The sequence below is a fragment of the Copadichromis virginalis genome, linkage group LG15 (assembly GCF_057382275.1).
Source record: "Copadichromis virginalis isolate Kocher_CV1m ecotype Utaka linkage group LG15, C_Virginalis_male_GT1.1, whole genome shotgun sequence".
Taxonomy (NCBI): domain Eukaryota; kingdom Metazoa; phylum Chordata; class Actinopteri; order Cichliformes; family Cichlidae; genus Copadichromis; species Copadichromis virginalis.
In genome coordinates this window covers 20,932,737-20,957,517 of record NC_140632.1, presented here as the reverse complement: position 1 = coordinate 20,957,517, position 24,781 = coordinate 20,932,737, and the positions used below count along the sequence as shown (strand labels likewise).

At 43.9% G+C, this 24,781-nt stretch overlaps 1 long non-coding RNA gene and 1 pseudogene across 2 annotated transcripts; one reads left to right on the top strand and one right to left on the bottom strand.

The window, feature by feature from the left end:
* Positions 1-4,773: 4,773 nt before the first annotated feature.
* Positions 4,774-24,170, bottom strand: LOC146692315 (uncharacterized). 2 transcript variants are annotated; one of them, XR_014915166.1, is made up of 3 exons: positions 24,076-24,170; positions 8,279-8,412; positions 4,774-8,121 (listed from the first exon to the last, which is right to left on the bottom strand). It is a non-coding gene; the product is annotated as an uncharacterized LOC146692315 (long non-coding RNA). The 2 variants fall into 2 exon arrangements; XR_014915167.1 differs by lacking the exon at positions 24,076-24,170 and adding an exon at positions 14,872-16,310.
* LOC146692316 (52 kDa repressor of the inhibitor of the protein kinase-like) lies at positions 9,615-10,355 on the top strand (annotated as a pseudogene).
* Positions 24,171-24,781: the final 611 nt, after the last annotated feature.

Below are 24,781 nucleotides of genomic sequence, written 5' to 3'. Positions count from 1 at the left end.
CATCTTCATCCGCTTTATCCGAGGCCGGGTCGCGGGGGCAGCAGCCTAAGCAAAGAGGCCCAGACCTCCCTCTCCCCAGCCACCTCCTCCAGCTTATCCGGGGGAACACCAAGGCGTTCCCAGGCCAGCCGAGAGATATAATCTCTCCAGCGTGTCCTGGGTCTGCCCCGGGGCCTCCTCCCGGTGGGACATGCCTGGAACACCTCACCCAGGAGGCGCCCAGGGGGCATCCTTGTCAGATGCCCGAACCACCTCAGCTGGCTCCTTTCGATGTGGAGCAGCAGCTGCTCTACTCTGAGCCCCTCCCGGATGGCCGAACTTCTCACCCTATCTCTAAGGGAGAGGCCAGCCACCCTTCGGAGGAAGCTCATTTCTGCCGCTTGTATCCGCGATCTCGTTCTTTCGGTCACTACCCACAGCTCGTGGCCATAGGTGAGGGTAGGGACGTAGATCGACCGGTAAATTGAGAGCTTCGCTTTTACACTCAGCTCCCTCTTCACCACGACGGACTGGTGCAGCGTCTGCATTACTGCAGCTGCAGCCCCAATCCGTCTGTCGATCTCCGGCTCCCTTCTCCCATCACTCGCGAACAAGACCCCGAGATACTTGAACTCCTCCACTTGGGGCAGGAACTCATCCCCGACCCGGAGTGGGCACTCCACCCTTTTCCGGCTGAGAACCATGGCCTCAGATTTGGAGGTGCTGATCCTCATTCCCGCTGCTTCACACTCGGCTGCGAACCGTTCCAGTGCGAGCTGGAGGCCCTCACCCGATGAAGCCAACAAAACCACATCATCCGCAAAAATCAGAGATGAGATTCTGAGGCCACCAAAGCGAAAGCCCTCCGCCACTTGGCTGCGCCTAGAAATCCTGTCCATAAAAATTATGAACAGAACCGGAGACAAAGGGCAGCCCTGGCGGAGCCCATCACCCACCGGGAACGAGTCCGACTTATTGCTGGCAATGCGAAGCAAGCTCTTGCAACGGTTGTATAGGGATCGAATCCCGTAGCAATGGGACAGACCCATACTCCCGCAACACCTCCCCACAGGACACCCCGAGGGACACGGTCGAATGCCTTCTCCAAGTCCACAAAACACATGTAGACTGGTTGGGCAAACTCCCATGCACCCTCAAGTATCCTCGAGAGGATAAAGAGCTGGTCCAGTGTTCCGCAACCAGGACGAAAACCGCATTGTTCCTCCTGTATCCGAGGTTCGACTAGCGGACGAACTCTCCTTTCCAGCACCCTGGCATAGACTTTCCCAGGGAGGCTGAGGAGTGTGATCCCCCTGTAGTTGGAACACACCCTCCGGTCCCCCTTCTTAAAGATGGGGACCACCACCCCGGTCTGCCAGTCCACAGGTACTGCCCCTGATCACCACGCAACATTGCAGAGGCGTGTCAACCAGGACAGCCCTACAACGTCCAGAGCCTTCAGGAACTCGGGGCGGACCTCATCAACACCAGGGGCTCTGCCACCAAGGAGTTGTTTAACTGCCTCAGTGACCTCGCCCCCGGAAATTGGCGGGTCATTCCCCTCATCCCCAGACTCTGCTTCCTCCTCGGAAGACGTGTCAGTGGGATTAAGGAGGTCCTCGAAGTATTCCTTCCACCGCCTGACAATTTTCTCAGTCGACGTCAGCAGTGCTCCGCCAGCACTATACACAGTGCAGGTAGAGCACCGCTTTCCCCTCCTGAGACGCCTGACGGTTTGCCAGAATCTCTTCGAGGCAGTCCGAAAGTCTTTTTCCATGGCCTCTCCGAACTCCTCCCACACCCGAGTTTTTGCTTCAGCCACTGCCCGAGCTGCATTCCGCTTGGCCTGTCGATACCTGTCGGCTGCCTCCGGAGTCGCACAGCCTAACCAAGCCCGATAGGACTCCTTCTTCAGCCTGGTGGCTCCCTTCACCTCTGGTGTCCACCATTTGGTTCGGGGATTACCACCACGGCAGGCACCAACCACCTTGCGGCCGCAGCTCAATGCAGCAGCTTCGGCAATGGAGACGCTGAACATGGTCCATTCGGACTCAATGTCCCCAGTCTCCCTCGGAATGCTGTTGAAGCTCTGCCGGAGGTGTGCGTTGAAGATCTCGCGGACTGGGGCCTCTGCTAGACGTTCCCAGCACACCCTCACTACGCGTTTAGGTGCACCAGGTCTGTCCAGCGTCCTCCCCCGCCACCTGATCCAACTCACCACCAGGTGGTGATCAGTTGACAGCTCAGCCCCTCTCTTTACCCGAGTGTCCAGAACATATGGTCGCAGGTCTGGTGATACGATTACAAAATCTATCATCGACCTACGGCCTAGAGCGTCCTGGTGCCACGTGCACTTATGTTCACTCTTATGTTCGAACAGGGTGTTCGTTATGGCCAAACTGTGATTAGCACAGAAGTCCAATAACAAAGCACCGCTCGGGTTCAGATCAGGGAGGCCGTTCCTCCCAATCACGCCCCTCCAGGTCTCGCTGTCGTTACCCACGTGAGCATTGAAGTCTCCCAGCAGGAAAACAGAGTCTCCAGGTGGAGCACCTTCCAGCACCCCCCCCCCCCCCTCAGGGACTCTAAGAAGGCTGGGTATTCCGAACTGCCACTCGGCGCATAAGCGCAGATGACAGTCAGGACCCGTTCCCCGACCCTAAGGCGCAGGGAACAAACCCTCTCGTCCACCGGGAAAAACCCCAACGTACCGGCAGCAAGCCGAGGGGATATTAGAATACCCACCCCAGCCCGCCGCCTCTCACCAGGGGCAACTCCAGACTGAGACAGAGTCCAGCCCCTCTCCAGGAGACTGGTTCCAGAGCCCAAGCCATGCGTAGAGGTGAGCCCGACTATATCTAGCCGGTACCTCTCAACCTCACGCACTAACTCAGGCTCCTTCCCCACCAGAGAGGTGACATTCCATGTCCCTATTGCCAGTCTTGGCAGCCGGGGGTCAGTCCGCCATGGCCTCCGCTCCTGGCCGCCACCCGGCACACAATGCACCCGACCCCTATGGCGCCTCCTGCGGGTGGTGGGCCTGCGGGAGGATGGGCCCATGTCTCCTCTTCGGGTTGTGCCCGGCCGGGCCCCATGGACTAAGGCCACCAGACGCTCGCCCTCGGGCACCCTCCCCGGGCCTGGCTCCAGGGCGGGGCCCCGGTAACCCTATCCCGGGCAGGGTAAACTGTTCCCTCGATATTCTTTTCATAAGGGTCTTCTGAATCGCTCTTTGTCTGGTCCCTCACCCAGGACCAATTTGCCATGGGAGACCCTACCAGGGGGCAAAAGCCCCCAGACAACATAGCCCCTGGGATCCCTGGGACACACAAACCCCTCCACCACGATAAGGTAGCGATTCAAGGAGGTCGTCTCCTTTCCCATGAATTTGATTCTAATTCCTGCCGCGGTGATGTTAAATTGGGGTGAAACGTCATCATAGCAACTTTGACTGACAGCTGCAGTCACAGAGAAACAGAGTACCTCTGTTCGGGAATACAGATAGAGCGTAGGCTCTGAGAGGAGGGCCAGCGTTTACTTTTCGGAAACACGCCTGACTGTTTTACCCTGACAGCCTGAGGTGTTCTTCGGTAAACTGGACTACCCGACAAAAGGACCCGCTGCACTTTTTTGGTAAAGCTTTGGTACTACACGATGCACCACGCACTGTGCGATTTTTTTCAGTCGCGTTAATCAGCTTCTGCTCAAACTGCACGATTGACTCGCAGAGGTTATAAGTTCGTAGGTCACGATGCAGGGTCTCACACTATACGGCCCGATGCTCTGATGTGACCCGAGTGCTCACACTGTGCGTCCATAAAATGAAGGTTATAACAGAAAATCTGTCGCTTGCTCTCCCTCGCTGTCTTTTACTCACACAGCACCACCATCAACTTTGCTACATTGCTAATGAAAAACATTGACCAGGCAGCTGTGTTTGAGCAGCAATGTAAATCCAACTATTTTCACGGTTGTTGTGGTCGTGATAATTTTGTGAGGCCACATCGAAAAGGCTCGGATGAGCTTTCCAAAGTTCTACAAGTTGTGCCTCCATCGCTTGTGTCCAGATAACGCTGCACTGCTGTGCTACTCTGTCTTTTTCACCGACGTTTATGTGTTTGTGCGTGCGCAGTGTGAGCGGCTGCGGTGACACCCTCACAACGGTCGTGAGGATTTCAAACATGTTTGAAATACTCCCGACCAAGCAATTTCTGATCGGGAGGTGTTAATTGCTTCTCGTTACACCACGTATACTACACGATGCACCACGCACGATGAAGGCCAACCTCGGGCCGACCAACAAAACGGTCACACGACTCAAAAATCGGCTCAAAATAGGCCAAAGATCGCAAAGTGTAAGCCCGGCATTAGTTAAACGTGTTTGCAAGCTAATCCGTAACTACTGTGCTTAGCTAGGTCCTGAGACCTCGCTAGCTAAGATGAACACTCAGCTGTCGGGGAAACTTGCTTTGTAAAGTTTGTTTAGCTAATCCGTGCAGGTAAATGAATTTACACCGACTAAAGAAATCAAGAGAAACGCCCCGGGGTGCTCAGTCACTAATTATCGTTACTGTACTTTCATTACAAGTATTATACTGTAAAGGCAACAGGCTGCACTCTGCTTCAGCTCCTGTGCAGAGCTGATTATTAAATATGTGCAAAGACCAGCATGTTTTCAGTCTCCACATGTGTAAAGACAGTAACACTATTTTTTTAAGCTTGTACTTCAGTAACTCCTCATTAATCTGTAACTATGGATTAAACTGTAGAATTGACAAAATGTAAGATCCTGAGTGTGTGGGACAGAGAAGGATCAGCTTTATTTCAGATTTGAGAGATAAACATTATATTTCAGTTTGTGATGATTCTGTTCTCTTTGTGATTACAGGAGCTGCCCTCAGATTCAGACCTCAGCACCACCGAGTGACAGCAGACAGATCATCCAACATGTTCACATGTTAACTGCAAAAATAACTGATGAAAACAGTACAAAGGTTAAAGTACCACATGTGCTGTCAGTGAAAGCTGCAGCTGTTTTATTGATAAGGTTAAAGACAAAAAGTCAAAAGTATTAATCACCCCTGTAACTGTGTCACTGTATATCAGCATTACCAGGACCTCAGTTTGGTGTTTCCGAAAGCTGCTGATCTCAGACCTGCACAGCTTCCATTGTAAACACTTGATATACTCAGCTGCATGAAGAGCACGTTTGAGTTTCTCTGACACAATAAAATAAAACTTGATGAAGGTCAAAGGTCGTCACTTGTATGTTTAACTATAAACTTGTCATCTGGAATTCCTTTAGAGTTTTTTGCAGATAGTGTGTCATTTACCATAAAGTGATTCAGCTACTCATGTCATGGTCCTGGGCCATGTGGGCCCAGTATTCTCAGTTTTTGTGTGTTTTGTACTTTATTCCCTAGTTATGCCTTGGTTCCTAGGATTATTTAGTTAAAATGTTCCTTATTTGGTTACCTCCTGTGTGCCCCTGTGTATCTGTGAGCCCTCGTCTCTCCTTGTGTTTTATTCTATGTTTTCCCCAGCCCGTTATGTCTGTGTTTTCCCCGTGCTCTCTCTCCTCCTGTCGGAACCGCTGTACTTCCTGTTTTACTTTGCCCGTCTCCCGTCAGTGTTGCGTTCACTCCTGCAGTGTCTTGTTATGATTATCAGTGTCACCTGTGTTCCCCGTGTGCTCCCACTTCCCTCGTTAACCCTCTGTGTATTTATGTCTGCGTCTCCCTCAGTTCTGTGTCGCGTTCTCCGTCATGACTGTGTGCCCCTCCGTGTGTGTCCTCGTCAGTCTGTTCCTTAGTACTTCCCAGTTTAGTTTCATGTTATTTTGTATCGCCGTTATCTTTTGTCATCTTTTGTCAGCAATAAAGCTGCATTTTGAGTTCAGTCCTGTTTTCCCGTGAGTTTGCGTTTGGGAACTATTTCCTGCCTGCCACACAGCCAGATCATGACAACTCATACCAGAGTAACAAGAGAGGAACATATATTTTAAAATATATAACTTTCTACATGACTGAATATAATATCTTTATTTAAAAGTCCAGAGCCTCTGGGGAGTATCCGAGTATTTATAACATTACACAAACCAAAGGTCTCCATCACAGTGTTCATGAAATGCTGGGTTTATCCATCTTCTGGGGCAGGCCTACGGTGGAGGTCTGAAGATTTCCCTGTGAGGGAGCTGCTGGTCAAGATCATGAGTCCTGCTTGATCAATGCCATGAGCTTCAGTCTTCCTGTTGTTTCTTAAATGGAGTTGACGTCATGCCGCAATGCATTGTGGAAGCGCGGCGCCATTTTCGGGGTCTACAAATCAAAACGAACACACTGTGTTGGAACGATGACTACAAGAAAGATAATTAAAAGCAGCTCAAAAGAGAATGGACTGTATAGAGACCGATTGCGTTCAGAGGCGAAACAGCGGTACTTACAGAAAATAGCATGCATTGGAAATGAAATACGGCGGTGGAGTAGAAACCCTGAAGACCAACCGCTATTGACGTAGCCTGACATATTTTCGTACCTTGTCTGTGGAGTCAGCGCGTACAAGTCATCATTCAAACAAAGGTAAGTCAGCTCGAGTACTGCGTGTGAAATGCGTTTGATTTCCCTGCAAACATTCAGATTAGTGCAGCATAAATTCATTCATGAGGGGGAAATTACAGTGAGAACATGTGGAGGCTGTTAGAGGGATAACATAGTGAGTTCAGTGCATTGATGTGACATTGTCCTGAAGGATTTAGTTATTCTTTATGGTTAAAGAAATTGCAATAATTTATTCATATTTATTATAAATAATTCTAATTATACATCTTGCTTCCATATTTGTATCTTGTGTCACTAAAAATACATTTTGTTTTTTAGTTTTATACATTGATTAATGACCTGCAGAATCTCCTTATCATATTAAGTGATTCATAATTGTCACTTTATGCTTTCTCCATCTTGAAAGTGATTACATCCTTGCATTACATACTTTAGGTTCATTTTCTGCAGGCAGGTTTCTGAGAGAGAACAGGCAGATTTACACTATAACATGCAGCGTTCTATAGATGGACACATAAAAAAATGAAAAATTACATGTATGTGCTAACTTTCTAAACACTTATCTACATTTATGATAAAGTAGATAAAACACATTTGTGTCTGCCTTGGCTCATAGTTCTTGTCTTTAAATGAACTTTGTGTGTGTTTCAGGTACTGCACTCTAAGACTGAATGAACCAGCATTGCAGCCATGGGTCACTGTGAGCATCACAGGGAAGGTTGAAGCCGCCCACTGCACCTGTAAGGCCGGAGTCGGAGAGACCTGCACCCACGTCACTGCTCTTCTGTTTAATGTAGAAGCAACAGTGCGGATCTGTGGCACAAGGAGTGTTACAGATGAACCTGCACACTGGGTTTTGCTGGGTAATATGACCAAGATACAGCCAGAGGTTGGCCATAAGATAGACTTCTCCTCTTCAGCTGCCCAAAAAAAGGCTCTTGATCAAAACATAAACAGACAATCCGTAATGAAAGGTCAAAGGAGCCGTCCTCAAAAAAGAAAAATCCCACCTGCTACTGTGGAGGAGTTGTCACTGCTATAATGCCATAATGTTTTATCTAGGGGTCTAGATTTATGCCTGTAGTGCACTGCCGTGTAAATAATTTGCATTTACGGAATATGTACTGACTGAGTACCACTGTTTAAAAATTGAATAAAGAAACAAACTAATTTTTGCCTTTTTTTTTAAAACCACTTTATAGAACATCACATCAGTAACAGTGTAGAATCCATGTCATTTATAGTTTACAAATGACAAAATGTTTACACCAAATCATGACAGTGTTTACATGATATCAGCCACTACTAACACTACTTTATTTACTGTATCTTTTAAAAAATACCGCTATTTATACAGCAAAAGACTTAAGAATATTTAACAGGAGCAGGTTTCATTCTCCCCTGGTTTTATTATCACACTGTTCACCAAACGCAGCAAACCTTCACCATCTTATCCAGAAGGGTCACCCCTTCACCCTCACATGGAAGAAGTAATCTGATTGGCATGGTGGTATGTTTGAAGCAGGTCCCTTGTGTAGCACTGGAACCCAGTCACGATGTTTCATCCATTTCATTGGCTGGTTTGCTGCAATAATGCCAAATAATTAGCAACTCTATAAATAGAAGGTAGTTCTGCAAAATCACTCAGTAGGATGTTTGTTCTAATTAGCTATGACCTCAGAGTGCATCGGAAATAAAACTAATAGGCTATAAAGAGTGATACGAACATATTTAGAACTTACCGTAATGAAAATGTCTGGAGCACCAACAGATATCTGGGAATGGTAGAGAACTGGATATCAGCTCGTCTCACAACTGCTATCCAGGCTAGACGCCTTCGATTGGTAACATCTGATACAGGAGCTGCCTCATGTTGCTTCCAGGTTGGGAAAGAATGAAAAGATAAACCATTTCAAGCTTATTCTCTTGCCGGTCGTGCGATTGAACATTGCAGCCGACCACACAGCAAATACGAACCATGGCTGTTGTGTGTGCCTTTGCTCCTTTTTGCGCTTTGTTTTGACCCCGAAAATGGTGCATCAGGCCAAAATCCTTTCCACGCCCACCCCCGTGACATCACGCTCTGAAGCCCTATTTTGACTTCATTTTTGCACAATGGGAGGAGGCGCTGTCACGTCGTCCATGTTTTCTACAGTCATTGGTCCTTGTCGCTACCTGATCCGTACCGGAAACCCGATCGGTACCCTACATGCGCGAAAGGTGTCCACTTCCGGTCGTAGCGTTTTACGATAGTTGTGGGTTAGAGTATCTGTTAAGATGTTAAGAATAATAAGTATATCTTAAAATGTTTCCAATAATGAAACATTTCAATATAATGTAGACAAAAACGAAAAATAAAAAGATAGATCATGAAAAGTTGATGTATAACCTATATATGCACATCGAACGTGTTGCGCTTTTGCAGATAATTTATCCTCATATAACTGTCTAAAAAAATAGAAAAATGAAGTTGATATGAAGCCTTGACGAGCTGGTGCTGATGTTCGTAAACGAGAAAAGTGGGAAATGAAGATTGTGGTTCATCCGTTTCTCAGAGAAGACAAAAGCAGGGATAATATTATCGTTTGATCCTGGTGTTGAAGCTGTATCACGGCTTCCTAATGCATTGTTGCCAAATGCATTGATCTGATTAGTCTGATTTGTGTATTCGGATCCGAAACATCTGAAAAATCGGTTTGAATTATATGCACAAATTCGTCCAGTGAAATAACACGGTCGGGGCGGAACGCCTGCGTTAGGAGGCGAGTCTGAAAAATAATTTTAAGGGCAAGAAGCTGAACCAGGGCAAGCAGCAGCAGAGGAAGAAGAAATATGGTCCAAAGCAGAGAAGGTGATGGGGTCAGACAGCAGAGGGAAGGAGAGACAGCCTGAGTTCTCTGTGTTTATTCAAAGCGATCCCCATGGTAAGATGTCTATCTGAATCTACCAGAATGGTACAAAATACACCCTTGGTTGGAATATTCCCAGAGTAGAGACTCTTGTTACTGTTTTGCTGCAATGATTGCTTGGGCAGCGAATAACAAAATGAGTGAAAAAAATGAAACTCTGATGACGGCAATGGATGACCATCGCCAGAAACAAGTGCTTGAAAACCAGACTTACATTAAGTCTATAGCAGAAATTCTAATCTTGACTGCTACAGAAAATATAGCTCAACGTGGACACAGGGAGTCTGCTGACTCAAATAAAAGAGGCATTTTCCTAGAAATGTTGAACATGGTAGGCAATCATGATCTTGTGGTTAAAAGGAGACTGGAACAACAAGCCAAAAATGCTTTGTACACCAGTAAAACCATCCAGAATGAAATTGTTTCATGTTTGGCTGAAATGGTTGCTGAGGAGATCATGCGAGAAGTTAAAGACAGTGCACAATTTTCAGTCATTGCAGATGAGACTAAAGATGTCAATCAGAGCAAATTTCTTTTATAGTTAGATACTACTATAATGGTGCAATACACGAGAGTTTCTTAGGGTTTCAAGAGGCAGACAGACTGGATGCTGTTGGGCTGACCAGCAAGATTATTGGCTGTTTAGAAAAACATGGGCTGGACTACAGACAGAACCTTGTTGGCCAAGGGTATGATGGAGCATCTGTGATGAGTGGGTCACATTCTGGTGTACAAGCTAGGATAAAGGAGGTGGCAAAGTATGCTTTCTACATTCACTGTAGTGCCCACTGCTTAAACCTTGTCATAGTAGATGCAGTGCAAAGGGTGCCTGATGCAGGAAATTTCTTTTCTTTGCTAGAACGATTGTACACATTCATATCTGGATCTTACGTCCATCAGAAATGGCTGACAGTGCAGCAGGAAATGTTTCATGGGGTACCAAGAGAACTGCAGCGCCTTAGTGATACACGTTGGTCTTCTAGACATATAGCATGTCGCAATATCATGGACAGGTTGCCTGCAATTTTGCGTGTACTAGAAGAGATATCATCAGAGAACAATGCACAGAGAGCTGTAGAAGCAAAGGGCATTCTGGTTCAAATGGATCTGAATTTTGTTGGATGCCTTGCACTCTTCAGAAAAGTATTGAGTGATTCTAATATGTTATCAGAAATGCTTCAGTCCAAAACTGTTGACCTTTCTAAGGCTATAAACCTAGTTGAATCGCTTAAGAAGACAATGGTTTATTACCAAACTGAATCCTTTTTTGATGACCTGCGGACTGATATTGTATAAACATGTGAAAAAAGTGGCATTTCAACCCAACACATCCCAAAACGATCAATACAGAAAGCAAGAAAACTTCATGATTCTCTTGTTAATTCTACCCTTGGACAGCATGTAGACCCAGACAGCAAACAAATGTTCAGAATCCAAGTATTCTATCCAGTTATAGATTGTATGATGGGAGAAATGGAAAGACGCTTTTCTAGGCTGAACTGTAATATTATGAAAGGTATTCAGGCATTAAATCCATCAAGTGGCACATTTTTGAGAGAGGAGGATGTACTATTTCTTGCCCGTGCTTATGACTCCAATACTGATGATCTGAAGCATGAAGTACCTCAGATTAGGCGAGTCTTAGAAAGACTTGCAAAGAGTGATGAAACAGTTCCTACCACTCTCCTAAAATTTGTGAGTTTCTTGGAGTCGTATAATGATGTGTTTTTTGAACTGTTTCGGCTGTGCAAAATAGCTGTAGTGTTGCCTGTCAGCAGTGCATCTTGTGAAAGGACCTTTTTTGCTTTGAGGATAATTAAAAACTATTTACGATCAACTATGACAGAGGAAAGACTGTCCAGTCTGTCTATACTCAGTATTGAGTCCAAACGCACAAAAACATTGGATTTGGATGAGTTTGTCAGACGGTTTGCTCATCAACATGGAAATCGCCGCATTCAGCTGTTGTAGACACAATATTCTTCAACGTGGCCTAATGTAATGAAAAATAAACTTTAAGTACTTGACTAGTGAATTTTGATGGTGAAAAATGTTTTTTTATATTATTTTGTTCAGTGTTTTTTGTAAAGTGCAGATTTCTGACCTTTTGCTGTAAATGTAAGGATGTAATACACTTTTGAATGTATTTCCAACATAAAAAGAGTGTGAAACTTAATTAAAAATACAAGTCCAACTTAATCCACCTTGTATTGTGTAGGTTTCTGGATTTTGTACTTATTGGGATATATGCTTATTTGTTGTATAGGCTATACAGTACATAAAATCCAAAATATTTTTTAATGTAACTGAAATATTTAGTTATATCGGCTAATGCCAAAAAGAATGTTAGGCTACGTTATATTTTTTAAAAAAAATTGATGTATTTTGACTATATATGGCATGTATTAGAAAATGTAGCACCTGCAAATGTGTAAAGAAATGGCTTCAACTTTGTCACCCTATCTGATCTCCATGCCACCCCCAAAAATTTTCTGTAGATCCGCCCCTGCTAATAAGGTCATGCACCCTGATTTTAAAAATGAATGTTCTTCATTGGATGATTTAGTGGCCTTTTTCATGTCTCCTTGTGATGTTCCTCTGCCTCCAAGACCTCCACCCATTGCAGAGTTAGGTCACTCTAGAAAGCACAGATATTCAAGTATTTCTTCTGTGGATAATGAAGAGGAACAACTGATGCCTAAGCATTAGGCTGATGACTTATAATGTTTCATTCAGGGGCAGCTCTAGAAGGGTGGCATGGGGTGGTAGGTGCTACCCTAAAATGATCTCTTGCCACCCGAAGTGCCACCCTAGGTTTGCATATGACAGTGTTGTTTATTAAAATAAGATACCATTAACACTTTGAGCGTAGTTACAGTTAACAGTGAATATAAATGCTAAAACTGAATATATTGCATAGTGTTACCTCCCTCCACAAATAACAAATGGTTCAGCCCATAGCGCAGACTGGCTTTTTTCTTGTTTTCAGTAGCAAGTGATGGTTATGATTGTGAATTGTGAATTCAGATTTCACACAGGTGGTTGGTTGATGCACTCTGGAAATGGAATAAGGGTGAGTATTATTAACCCTCTGGGTTCCACGGACTCGCTGCACCCCCAAATCACATGACTGATTTAAGCTGACATAGCAACAAGCTGCCACGCTGAGTCTTTCAGCCCGTGCTGAAAGATCGGACTTCAAAGTATACACCGTTTTTTAAATTTTAATTATAGGCCAGTAAATCCAGAGTTATATATATATATATATATATATAAACATATTAGGGGTGAAACGATACACAAAATTCACAGTTCGGTTCGATATTTTTTCGATACAAAAAAATGTTCATGCCTTTTTAATTTGTCATTTATTAAAATTATAAATATATATTTTAACTCAAAAGTACAGTTTTGAAATTTAATGTTGTTGAAACAACAAAGTAATAAAAAGTAAATCTATCTGATCGAGCTTAGCTTCTGTCTCGCTCATATATATAAGTATATATGAGCCATGCTTTTTTCTATATCACTTTTTAGGGTTTTTTTTCCAAAGCATTTTCTGAGGACAGCGCAAAAACAGTAAAGAAAGGGGGGAAAGCCACCTATTTGGGGTGGCTGTAGCTCAGGTGGCAGAGCAGGTCAGCCACTAATCAGAAGGTCGGTGGTTCGATCCAGGGCTGCCTCCTGGCTGCATGCCAAATATCCTTGGGCAAGATACTAACCCCATGTTTGCCTACTGGTGGTGGTCAGAGGGCCCGGTGGCGCCAGTGTCCGGCAGCCTCCCCTCTGTCAGTGCACCCCAAGGCAGCTGTGGCTACAATGTAGCTTGCCATTGCCAGTGTGTGAATGTGTTAGTGATGGGATTTCCGGCTCTTTTTAGAGAACCGGCTCTTTCGGTTCGGCTCACTAAAAAGAGCCGGCTCTTTCGGCTCCGAACCGGCTCTTCAGGTTGTTTTGTTGCTTTAATTAATTTATTATTAACAGTATTATAAAATTATGCACAAAAGGAATTACTAACGTTAAAAAAGTGGTTTTATTTATATATGTTTATATATAAATATATGCGGTGGTCCCTAGAGACAAAACACGTACAAACTCCAAGACACATTTCTAGCATGAACTGAACTTCCAAAGCAGAGCTACTAGATCACTTAAATTACACAATTGAAAGCATGTGTGTATTGTTTGTGTATTTATACACAGGCACTCATATATATTCAAATAATTTAAAAAAAAATGTTCATTTACCTGTTACTACCACACAACAAATCCAGTCATTGGTACTTGCTGGCTTGTGTAGCCACTCGGTAACAAAAGTTCAACACTGCCCCCAGCATCCTGGAGCACTTCTGTTGTCTTTTGTACGTGTTTTGAGTTTTTATGTGCTTCTGAGTTTTTACGTGTTTTGGAGTTTGTATGTGTTTTTACGTGTTTTGGAGTTGTTACGTGTTTTGGAGTTTGTACGTGTTTTTACGTGTTTTAGAGTTTTTACGTGTTTTGGAGTTTGTACATGCTTCCGAGTTCGTACGTGATTTGAAGTTTGTATGTGCTTTATCTCTAGGGGCCACCGTAAATATACTTTTATTTATTCACTCCACATAAAATGTAATAAATAAATCATATAATACAAAAATCAACTATTCACATTTCAACTTTTAACTATTTAAATTTTCAGCTTTTTCCTTTTACAAATTTAAAGTGAAACAACACAAAACACTGCAAACCACAACACAATTAAATATAAATTAAAATATGAAAACAAAAAGAAACATGCACATTCTCTGTCAAATGGACCTGCATGAATAAACTTTCTGAATCCTTTATCATCTGCAACTGAAAATAGTTGTGGATGATTACTATACCTTTCTAATGTGACGTTGTTGTCCCTGGCTCTCTTTCTCTCTCTCCCCCTCTGGATCTGTTCCTGTGCTACTGAGTGTAACTACTGCCCCTCCCCCCTGCCCCTGAAGCAGAAAAAAAGTGCGAGAGAGAGGGTGAGAGAAAAAAACAAAACAAAACACACGTGACGGCTCGCGATAAGGAGCCGGCTCGCGTCGTTCACGTCAAAGAGCCGGCTCTAAGAGCCATTTCGTTCGCGAACGACCCATCACTAATATTTAACCCCGTGCAGACGGATTCCCCATGCCAGTCCGTTAATCACCTCTCTGTGGTAACTTGCCTCCCGCGAAAGCGTTGTACTGATGTATCATTTGAACTGCGTTAACTCTGCCTTCATGTGTCTAGATTTCGATCTGGCGTCCTGCATCTGCCACCTGCCTGCTGGCTTGGACCACCCGGTGCACCACCTGGCCTCATCACTGACTCTACGGATACCGTTTCCACAGAATTTCACACTCCCTTCCCGAGTCCCACGGTCCCACTCCGATCATAAGCCAACTACACAAACCCTGTCTTGTTGCGTTTACCTGTTTTCCCAGCTCACTATTAATTTTCTCCCCTTTCTGTTGCAGCCTCTCACGGTCCCGATTTCGGCTTCCCCGCATCATCTATTTCCCCGGGTTTTTCAGTTCCTCGCTTGCTTCTCTGGTTATCCTGGGTCACCTTTTGTTAATATAGTAGTTTTTTGCTGCTCGCATTTGAGTGTGCTTTTGGATCCTTTTGGTGTACGTGCACCTCGGTGCCTGACAAATGACACTGACCAGTGTCCCATTCTACCTCCTCCTGAAGTCCCACTGCGCCCAAGTCCTCCACCTATTGGAGTTTCTAGTAACTACAGAAAACACCTAAATTCAACATTCTCAGAAAAGCCTCCTGGTGCAACTGCTCATGAGGATTCACCGCGCCCACCTGATGAAATTGCACACTTTCCAAAGAAGAGATACTTCCATTTATCTACTGTTGCTTTTCCTTGTCTCGATGATTAAAGATGTGTTTGTAGTAATAAATACATTTTTGAGCAAATACATGTTGAGATGGTATGCTTGCTTATGGTGGTTATGAAAGGATTCAAAAAGGATTATTGCTGATAAACTCTTAGCTTTTCCTACTCATGTTCTCCATGAGCTATTTTGATGTATACTTTGAAGATCCACTCACATTATTATTAAATATGTATATTCTCAGTAGAGTATATAGCCACATGTGAACAAGGAATACATTCAATTCTACCAGATACTCATTAACAAGTTACCTCAACATAAACAGTGTTGTGGAGTAATGGAATACATCCTCTATGCTGTTACGTATATAAAATACAAAATATGCGTAACTGTATTCCTTTACAGTTACCCTATTAAAAGGTGGTATTCAAAATACAGTTACTTTGTTGAAATGAATGGATTACACAGCGATATTTTCCTGTTTCATAAGGCTGTGCCCTCTCTATTTTTGCCCAAACAAAACACACATTAAGGACCCGGCCATCGCAGTCTACGTGGGCCAGGTCCTCAGAAGGTCGGGTAGGCCAGAAGTAAACGGCTGTGAAATTGGACGGTCTAGCCTGATCTACTCCCGCCCTTAATTAAGAATATTTCCGGTCGTCAGCGCCCCGAAATCTTGCTCTGTTTTTTGTGTACATTTTTAATTATCGACAAGCTAAAAAAAACTGTGTTGCGGTCGTCATCGCCGGCATGCTTCGAACTGCAGGCTCATCAGAGAAAATCATATCCAGGTAAAACTATTAATCTAGATGCATTTAGGAATTACTTAGCTAGTTTTATGGATAATTTTGGTGACTGAATGACAGCGGTCATTCAAAATATATGAACAAAATCTCTTAGAAAATGTTCTTCTATAAGTTTCAATTTATTTTCAATTATTCATATGATCCTGTTACTTATTTGTGTACATAAAATGGCAGTAAAATTGTAAGAAAGCTGAAAACGGTTAATTTTTAGTTCATAAAAAAGCTTAGCTACACAGATGAAATGTTTAAACTGTTATTTATCAGTGTTAGTATATTTCACTCAAGCTTAGTAATCAATATATGCCATAATATATATGTCATAAAATAAATGAAGTCATACCTTTCTATTAAAACTGTTTATGCTGTTCTCCACCTTTTCCTTAACCAGACAAGGCCGTTGTACTGCAGGATTAACCAAGGTGTACCAGTCCTGGACCGTTTTTTTAACCAGGAGGATCCAAGGCCTGATTTTCGGCTAAGCAGGGCATCTCTGGCAGTGTTGCTAAATCTCCTGAACCAGGATCGGCAGCATGGATGGGGTGCCACAATTGAGATACTGGTGTATCTTTTCTGGTTGGCAAGTGGAGCATCCTACAGGGTGGTCTCAAGAGTGTTTGGGATGCCTCGTTCTACTGTCCACTACATCGTCCACCGAGTCACAAAACAGGTGTTGGCCATTTGCTACCAGGTCATCCACCTCCCAACAACTCCAGAGGACCTGGAGGTAGTGTCCCGTGGGTTTGCAGGGCTGGCACACCACAGAGCCTTTATGAAAGCGGTGGGTGGAATCGACGGCTGCCACGTACGCATCAAGTGTCCAAGTGGCCCTGATGGTCAGTCCTATAGGAACAGAAAACTGTTTCTATCCATCATCTTGCAGGCGGTTTGTGACCATCGGGGCCGCTTTATCGACACATACGTGGGCTGGCCTGGGTCGGTGCATGATTCCAGGGTGCTCCGCCACAGCCCACTGTACAGTCAGTCAGTCTACCCTCCTCCAGGGCATTTCATCCCCGCAGATGGAGAGTACCCATGCCTCCAGCGTCCACTCCCTTTCAGCACACCCTACAAGAGGCCAGTCCAAGGTGTGTAAGCCCAGCGCTTTAACAGCCATCATTCCAGGGCACGCACCATCATAGAGCGTGCTTTTGGAATGATGAAAACGAGGTTAAGGGCCATCTTCCTGCAAGTGCTGGAGGTGCAACACACCTTTAAACCCCACCACTCAATGTCAAATTAATTGTGTGTACACACACATCTATATATATATTAGGGGCATAGCTGGACTGGCCATCGGGCATACCGGGCATTTGCCCGGTGGGCCGCTGGCGATTTTTTGTTTTTATGGGCCGATGGATTTTTTTTAATTTTTTTTTTTTATTTTTAGGAAGGGTATATATATAATGAAAGGTGTTGGATTGGCCAATTGGTCATGATCGACTCTGGGCTGGACCAATTACAGCCGAGGAGGCCGGATGCACCCTCCCCCTTGTTTAGCAATCACGTGATTTTCGCGCATTGCATGCCGGGAACTCGTGGCAAAACAATCCAAGTACCGCATCAAATGCAAGCATTTGCAGCACCGCAAAACGTTCATTCTCCGGTTCCAATACCTTCTTGTTTTTTCTTTGACGCACAAAAAAGGAATGTACAAAACAAAAGGAGAACAATGCCGTACAAAGACAGACTCGACGAAAAGACAGAGAAAAGATACGAGGAAAAAATCAAAGAAGTGAAAGGGTTAGACCCTTACGAGCACACAGAGTGGACAAAAGACATTAGCGTGCTGCCCAACTTTCACCACGCTCAGATTTATAATTATACGGTTCTTGGAGTGAGTGCATACACTCATGAAGTTTAGTAACTTCAGGTCACTGCAACAAGCCCAGGTACAGTTTACCGACGGATGGGTGCAGGACCCTTGGTCCAAAGATTCGCACCAACATTTGTTTTGATCCAGCATTATTTTTAATGCAGGGGCAAATTTAAAAAAAAAACTTACGTTCATTGCCCTAGGAACCGTTTTCTGCCACGCCCCAAAAAGTGCTATAAAAAGATTATATATTCATATTTTTTTCCACTTTAAATTAGCCAATCTTTTAAAACTACTTCTCCCTGAAATATTCATATAAAGTTTTAATTATATTTCGGGGGTTTTAGCCCTTTAAATCGCAGTTTAATTACATGAGCGCACCGTTTTTTTAGCCCCCCAAAAAAACCTTAATATTTTCCATAAAATACATTTGAAGTAATATTTCACTTTTATTATAATTAGGCCTTTGGATGGTCCAAAGATTCGCACCAACATTCGTTTTGATCCAGCATTATTTTTAATGCAGGGGCACAGGAAATTCAATATAATGGTATATTATGATTTTTCACTTTTTCCCCAATGCTTTTTACCTTGTTGTGTTCTAAAATAAAATGAAAAAAAATATGTAAATGAAAATACAAGATCAGTTTGAACCAGAAAAAAACTTTTATTTAGAACAATGAACATGAACATTTATGTTTTTGGGAACGGGAAAGATATAAGTAAGAAAAAGGGAGGGAGAGGGGAAGAGCATATGTGGAGGTGTGGTGTGTATGTGGAGGTGTGTCAGAGTCCTCAGTTGACGCAGTCTTTGCAAATGAACACAATGTGGTCCTTACATGTGGACTTCCCGCATTTGCAGCAGGTGCCGACGACGCGTCTCCTTTTCTCATCGCAGAAGTCGCACTGTCTCCTGCCCTTGGAACTAGGGATCAGGGCGGGGCCTGCAGCAGCACTCTGCCCACTCGTCACGATGTCTGCAGCACCTGATGAGCGGGGAAGGCGTCCTCGCTTCAGTATGTGTGGGTTTACTAAAGCTTCACCCACTTCTTCAACATACAGCCTCCGTTTGTAATTTTTCTGCTGTTTCCAGGATGGGTCAATAGCGTTCCACAGCACGTAGGAGTTGTACAGTGACACGTCCAGCAGGTTGTGGAAGAGTGCCACTGGCCAGCGATTTGTTTTCCTCCTAGAGGAATAGGTGCCAACAACCTAAAAAAACCACACACACACACACACAAAACAGAAAATTTCAAACCTATGTATATTTTACACAAGAATATATGAGCAAGAATGAATAAATCTGTGCGTAACTGATGCGTGATGACACCTACCTTGTCAAGGTTGTCGACGCCACCTTTGCACCGATTGTAATCTTGGATGATTACTGGCTTTCGCTTCCCTTCCCCGCTCACATCCGGAGTGCGGTGTTTTGTGCTCATCAAGAGCACATTTTTGCCACGTCGGGGGACATAGGAGACGAGAGTGTGGGTGAGCGTGAAGGCGAACGCAGACGACAGGACCGCTCTCCCTCTTGTCTGGAGCAATCGAGGCGGAAGCTCCGGCTTATTTTTCCTAATCGTTCCAACTAGGGCCACTTTCCTCTTCAGCAGCTCTTCTGCCAGGGCAAAGGACGTGAAAAAATTGTCACATGTCACCACGTTTCCCTGGAGCCCCTCCATTAGCTCCAGGGCCACCCGCATCCCCTGGTTCACCTCCGCGCAATCGCCAGCTTTGCCGGTGTATACCTGGAGTCTCCAGGCGTAGGAAGTTTCCACGTCGCATACAGCCCATATTTTTAGACCGTACCTTGCTGGCTTCGTTGGTATATATTGCTTGAACTTGCACCTTCCCCGGAACGGGACGAGCTGTTCATCAACACAAATGTCTCTACCTGGGTTGAAGAGCAGCTCCAGGCGATGTGTCCACAAATCCCACACCTTGGGGAAGGCAGCCAACTTGTCCTGACGGGGTCGGGAAAGCTTATCATCAAAACAGAGCGCCCCGCCGATTTGATGGAAACGCTTGTGGGACATGGTGGCTCGAAAAATATCCCGTCCGCATTTATCACCCCAGAGGCTGCGAGACGATTCGTGTCTTGACCGGTAAACACCGGCCAAGATGAGCAGCCCAACATAAGCACGCAATTCATCACAGTCCATGTCACGCCAGCCGGCGACTGCGCGTCTCCCGTGCGGATTAGTCATGGCCACCGTGTGCTGCACAATTTCATCCGTGAAGAGGAGTGCAAAGCTGGATGCCGGGTCCCTGATTCGGGCGGCGGCGTAGTGTGTCGGTCCTGGGGTGACATTTGTAGCTGCAGGAAAATAGCGGAGGGTCTCCGTATGAGTGGGGGACCAAACGATTTTGCCATTTTTTGCAGTCCATTCCGAAGCTGCTTCCTCCATCTCCCCTTCGCTCTCAGCGTCAGATGTTTCTTCGTGGGAACTGGACTCCAGCTGCTCTAGTTCCACAGAATTATCCGTTTCCTCTCCAGAATCCTCGGAGGAGGATGAGGAGTTATCCTGGCACTCTGAGTCCAGGACCATTTCCAACACTTCATCTGTGCTATAATATCTTGCCATCCTGAAAATGACTACTCCCGCTCTACTGCTCATTCTTATAACCTCTGCTGCATTGCATCTGCATAAACAATTTGAGCCCGCAGACAAAACCCAGTCTAATTTGGTTTCGGCCCCTGCTTTTATGTTTATTTTGTTTATATTGCAGCGTGGCCTTCTAACAGAGGAAAGACTTTTGAAGTTAGACACAGACACACTTATTTTTCTCTTTCCTTTTTACATTTTTTTAGGCATAAAGACCTTTATTTTACATTTTTTAAACATACACACCATTGTCTAAGACTGTTAGTGACACAGAATTATCATTTATTTGAGCAGAAAGTCTATGGAATAAATACGCGAGTTACTTCATTTCCTTCACTTGCCCAAAAGTGAAAAAATGGCGCCACCTGGTGGACAAATATAAAAAGTAAAACTTCAAGGCCCTGAGTCCTCATTGACATCCAAAGCAAAATAAATAAATAAAATCATATAATAATAATTTTGGGATGAAAAATAGCTGTTGTGGCGAATCCACTAGCCAAAAAATGGATCGGACATCAATTGTAGAAACGATAGTTTTATATAAGGCTTCAAAAGGGGAATGTACAACAAATAAACTGCTCGACATCAGAGCAACATACAATGGCTTCCCAAACTTTCTTTTCTAGCTAAAAAACCCCAGAGTAACTTTCGTCTACTACAAAGGATTCTGGGAAACCCAGTTTTCTAATGAAAATACCTGTTAAATGCTCCCTTTTAGCATAAAATTAAATCTATAATTAGTCACAGCCCTCACTAAACATGTGACTAACACTTAAATCACTTACAAAATAATCAAAATGCTGTTATCAAACAAAACTGCAATAAAGTTACAACAATAGCGTTTATAATGGAAGTCAATGGGGCACAAAACGGTCCCTAGGGTAATGGGTGTGGGGATTTTTGCTGCTCAGCCAGGCTGTTTTAAGAAATTCACACTGAAATTTTAAAAATCTTTTAAAAAAATAATCCTTTGGCAAGTTTGGTTATATTCCACTGAACACAGTGGAAATGGCATGCATTTAAAACAAAAAAGTGGCACAAAAAGGTCCCAGTATGACATGAGGGCTAGGGATCTTTTTTAATAGCACTTTTTCAAACTGTTGTCTGCTACAGAGTCACAAGTATTATACTAGTAGTAACATAGAATCCACTTTCTACGGTTTGCATATTTCTGAAAAACCTCTTAGTGGTGTGGCAGCCGTCAATTGAGCCAGCCTTGCAAACCCGTGGATGGACTATGCAGCGGACAGAGGGAGGAAGCATCCTAAAACTCTCTTTGCAGACCACCTTGTGTGATTCTCCACTCTCCGACCACAAAAGACAAACCACGCCCATATGGAAAAGATATATATATATATATATATATATATATATATATATATATATATATACATATATATATATATATATAAAAAACACCCAGCACGCCCCTGCGGGCGGTTTATCCTTCAAGCTCGGGTCCTCTACCAGAGGCCTGGGAGCTTGAGGGTCCTGCGCAGTATCTTAGCTGTTCCCAGGACTGCGCTCTTCTGGACAGAGATCTCCGATGTTGTTCCCGGGATCTGCTGGAGCCACTCGCCTAGCTTGGGAGTCACCGCACCTAGTGCTCCGATTACCACGGGGACCACCGTTACCTTCACCCTCCACATCCTCTCGAGCTCTTCTCTGAGCCCTTGGTATTTCTCCAGCTTCTCGTGTTCCTTCTTCCTGATATTGCTGTCATTCGGAACCGCTACATCGATCACTACGGCCGTCTTCTTCTGTTTGTCTACCACCACTATGTCCGGTTGGTTAGCCACCACCATTTTGTCCGTCTGTATCTGGAAGTCCCACAGGATCTTAGCTCGGTCATTCTCCACCACCCTTGGGGGCATCTCCCATTTTGACCTCGGGACTTCCAGGTTATACTCGGCACAGATGTTCCTGTACACTATGCCGGCCACTTGGTTATGGCGTTCCATGTATGCCTTGCCTGCTTGCATCTTGCACCCTGCTGTTATGTGCTGGATTGTCTCTCTCTCTCTCTCTCTCTCTCTCTCTCTATATATATATATATATATATATATATATATATATATATATATATATATATATATCTTATAAAGTTTGTATCTGCCTTGTGTGAAACTTGTATGAAAAGCATATAAGAGTGAAAACAGATATAAGATCCCTTGAAAAATTATATAATGAAACTTGTATGTTTTGGATACTTACTAAAACAATATATGAAAGTAATGAGAAAGTGGCCACTTTCATGAGTAAATCACGTAAGCCTTATATGATTTACTCATGAAAGTGTAATCACATATAAGTTTTTACTATTTCTTTTCCATATGGGCGGGTCACAGTCGCAGCACCCCATCCATGTCTGATCTTCCTTCGGCAGATCCAGCAACACTGAACCTGGCCCCACCTTATCATGCGAATATCATTTCGCATGATAAGGTGGGGCCAGGTTTCACAATGAACACACCCGAAACTCTGGCTGATTGGGACCCACGCCCAGTTTCCCACCTTGGCTCAGGCGATTAGAGGATCATCAGGGGGTCCTTTTGTCTCTCTGTGGGGGGGGCACTCCCACTAGGTTTATATCTGGGACTCTCCACCATTTGACCTTAGAACTGAAGAAGCTTCTCGGATGAGAGGTGAAACGTCTTCAAGCAACTTAAAGAAGTCCAGACGCTTTTCTTTGCAAGCTCCTTTGACAGACTGATTTACAACACAACATGGGGACATGAACAGAGCACCAAGGACAGACACAGGTAGGGCTGACAATACACCAAACTACAGGTTCAACCCTAAACTAATACAAACCAGAATAAACACAAAACGGTGGGTCAACGACCCAGGACCATGACACTATGTGCCATCTTTGTGTACGCTTTCCCACCCAGACTTCTAGACTTCTGATTGGCCAACATTTCTACACGGTTAGGAATATATCGCCATTTGTTGCTTTGGCATGTTCCTAGCAGTGTTTTCCTTCAATTTTGCGTTTACATGTGGACGGGATTATTTTTTAAAACGAAAACGGAAAATCTCAGTTTTCAAAAATACCTGTGTACGTGTGCACGTAGCCCCAGTCTCCAAGTGTTTTAAGTCGATAAATATGTACTTAAAAAAATAATGACAAATAGAAAATCTGTCCATGTGTACCAAAAACATACATCAAATGCTTAGGTAAACTACTGTGCAACAGTTGAACTACAAAGTAGAGAAGAATGCAAATATACAGTTACAGCAATTCCTTAACTTACAAATTTCAAACCATACATAAAATGCATATTTATCACGACATGCTGTTTCTGTGATAGATCCCAACTAGCTTATGTGCAGAGGTTAAATTATGAACACTATATATATTTGAATTAGCTATGTCTTTCATTTTAGGCTATCATGCTTGTGTTAGCTAGCATGTGCTAACTAACACAGCTTGTGTTAGCATTGTGCTATATTGTTGCACTAACAAGCTAGCAAGCGTGGCTTAAACAGCCAGATTCACAACAACAAAAAAACCCCAAACATGAATAATTATCACTGAAAAGAATTAACAGACTAATGATACCTGTTCACACAAAGTATTTTCATCGAGATGGTTGAAGACAGATTCACTCTTTGTCACGTCCTGCGGAGCAGACCGAGTGGAGTGAGTGAGGTGGACCCAGGTGCATACTGACCTTAACCTCCTAAGACCCGAACTTATCCACGGCATGCATTTTAAATTTCTCTTTGATATTTGGGCTCATTGGGACCCGATGAATGTAAAAATAAAGAATTACCAGATTTTTTTTTTTTACCTAATTTTTGTTTCTAAGAAAAATGAGAGCCACATATGAGGATATCTGTTTACATTTTCCATAAAACAGTAGCAGTATAATGTCCTTGTAAGTGGATATCAGGCCCTTGTAGAGCAAAATTCAGTATTTTGGTCTAAATAACCCAAAATGTGATGTCCACGTATGTGGACGCCAGGTCCTAGGAGGTTAATGAAAAACAAGCCTTTATTTTGGGGCTAACACTCACAGACAAGAAGCAAGGCAAAATGAGGGAACATCTTTCTTTCTTTATTTTGTCTTTGCCTGTCCCGTTCGGTACTTTAGCAATCACGCTTGTTGTCTGAAGGACAGGAAAGAGCCCAACGAATTTATTTTTTCAAGTGGAGAAAATATGCCAATGCCATGTTGTTCCACTTGATTAGTCTGTATTATCATTCTTTATTTATGTTATTTTTTTAAGTTATTACAAATTGGACAGACATATGGAAAGGGAGA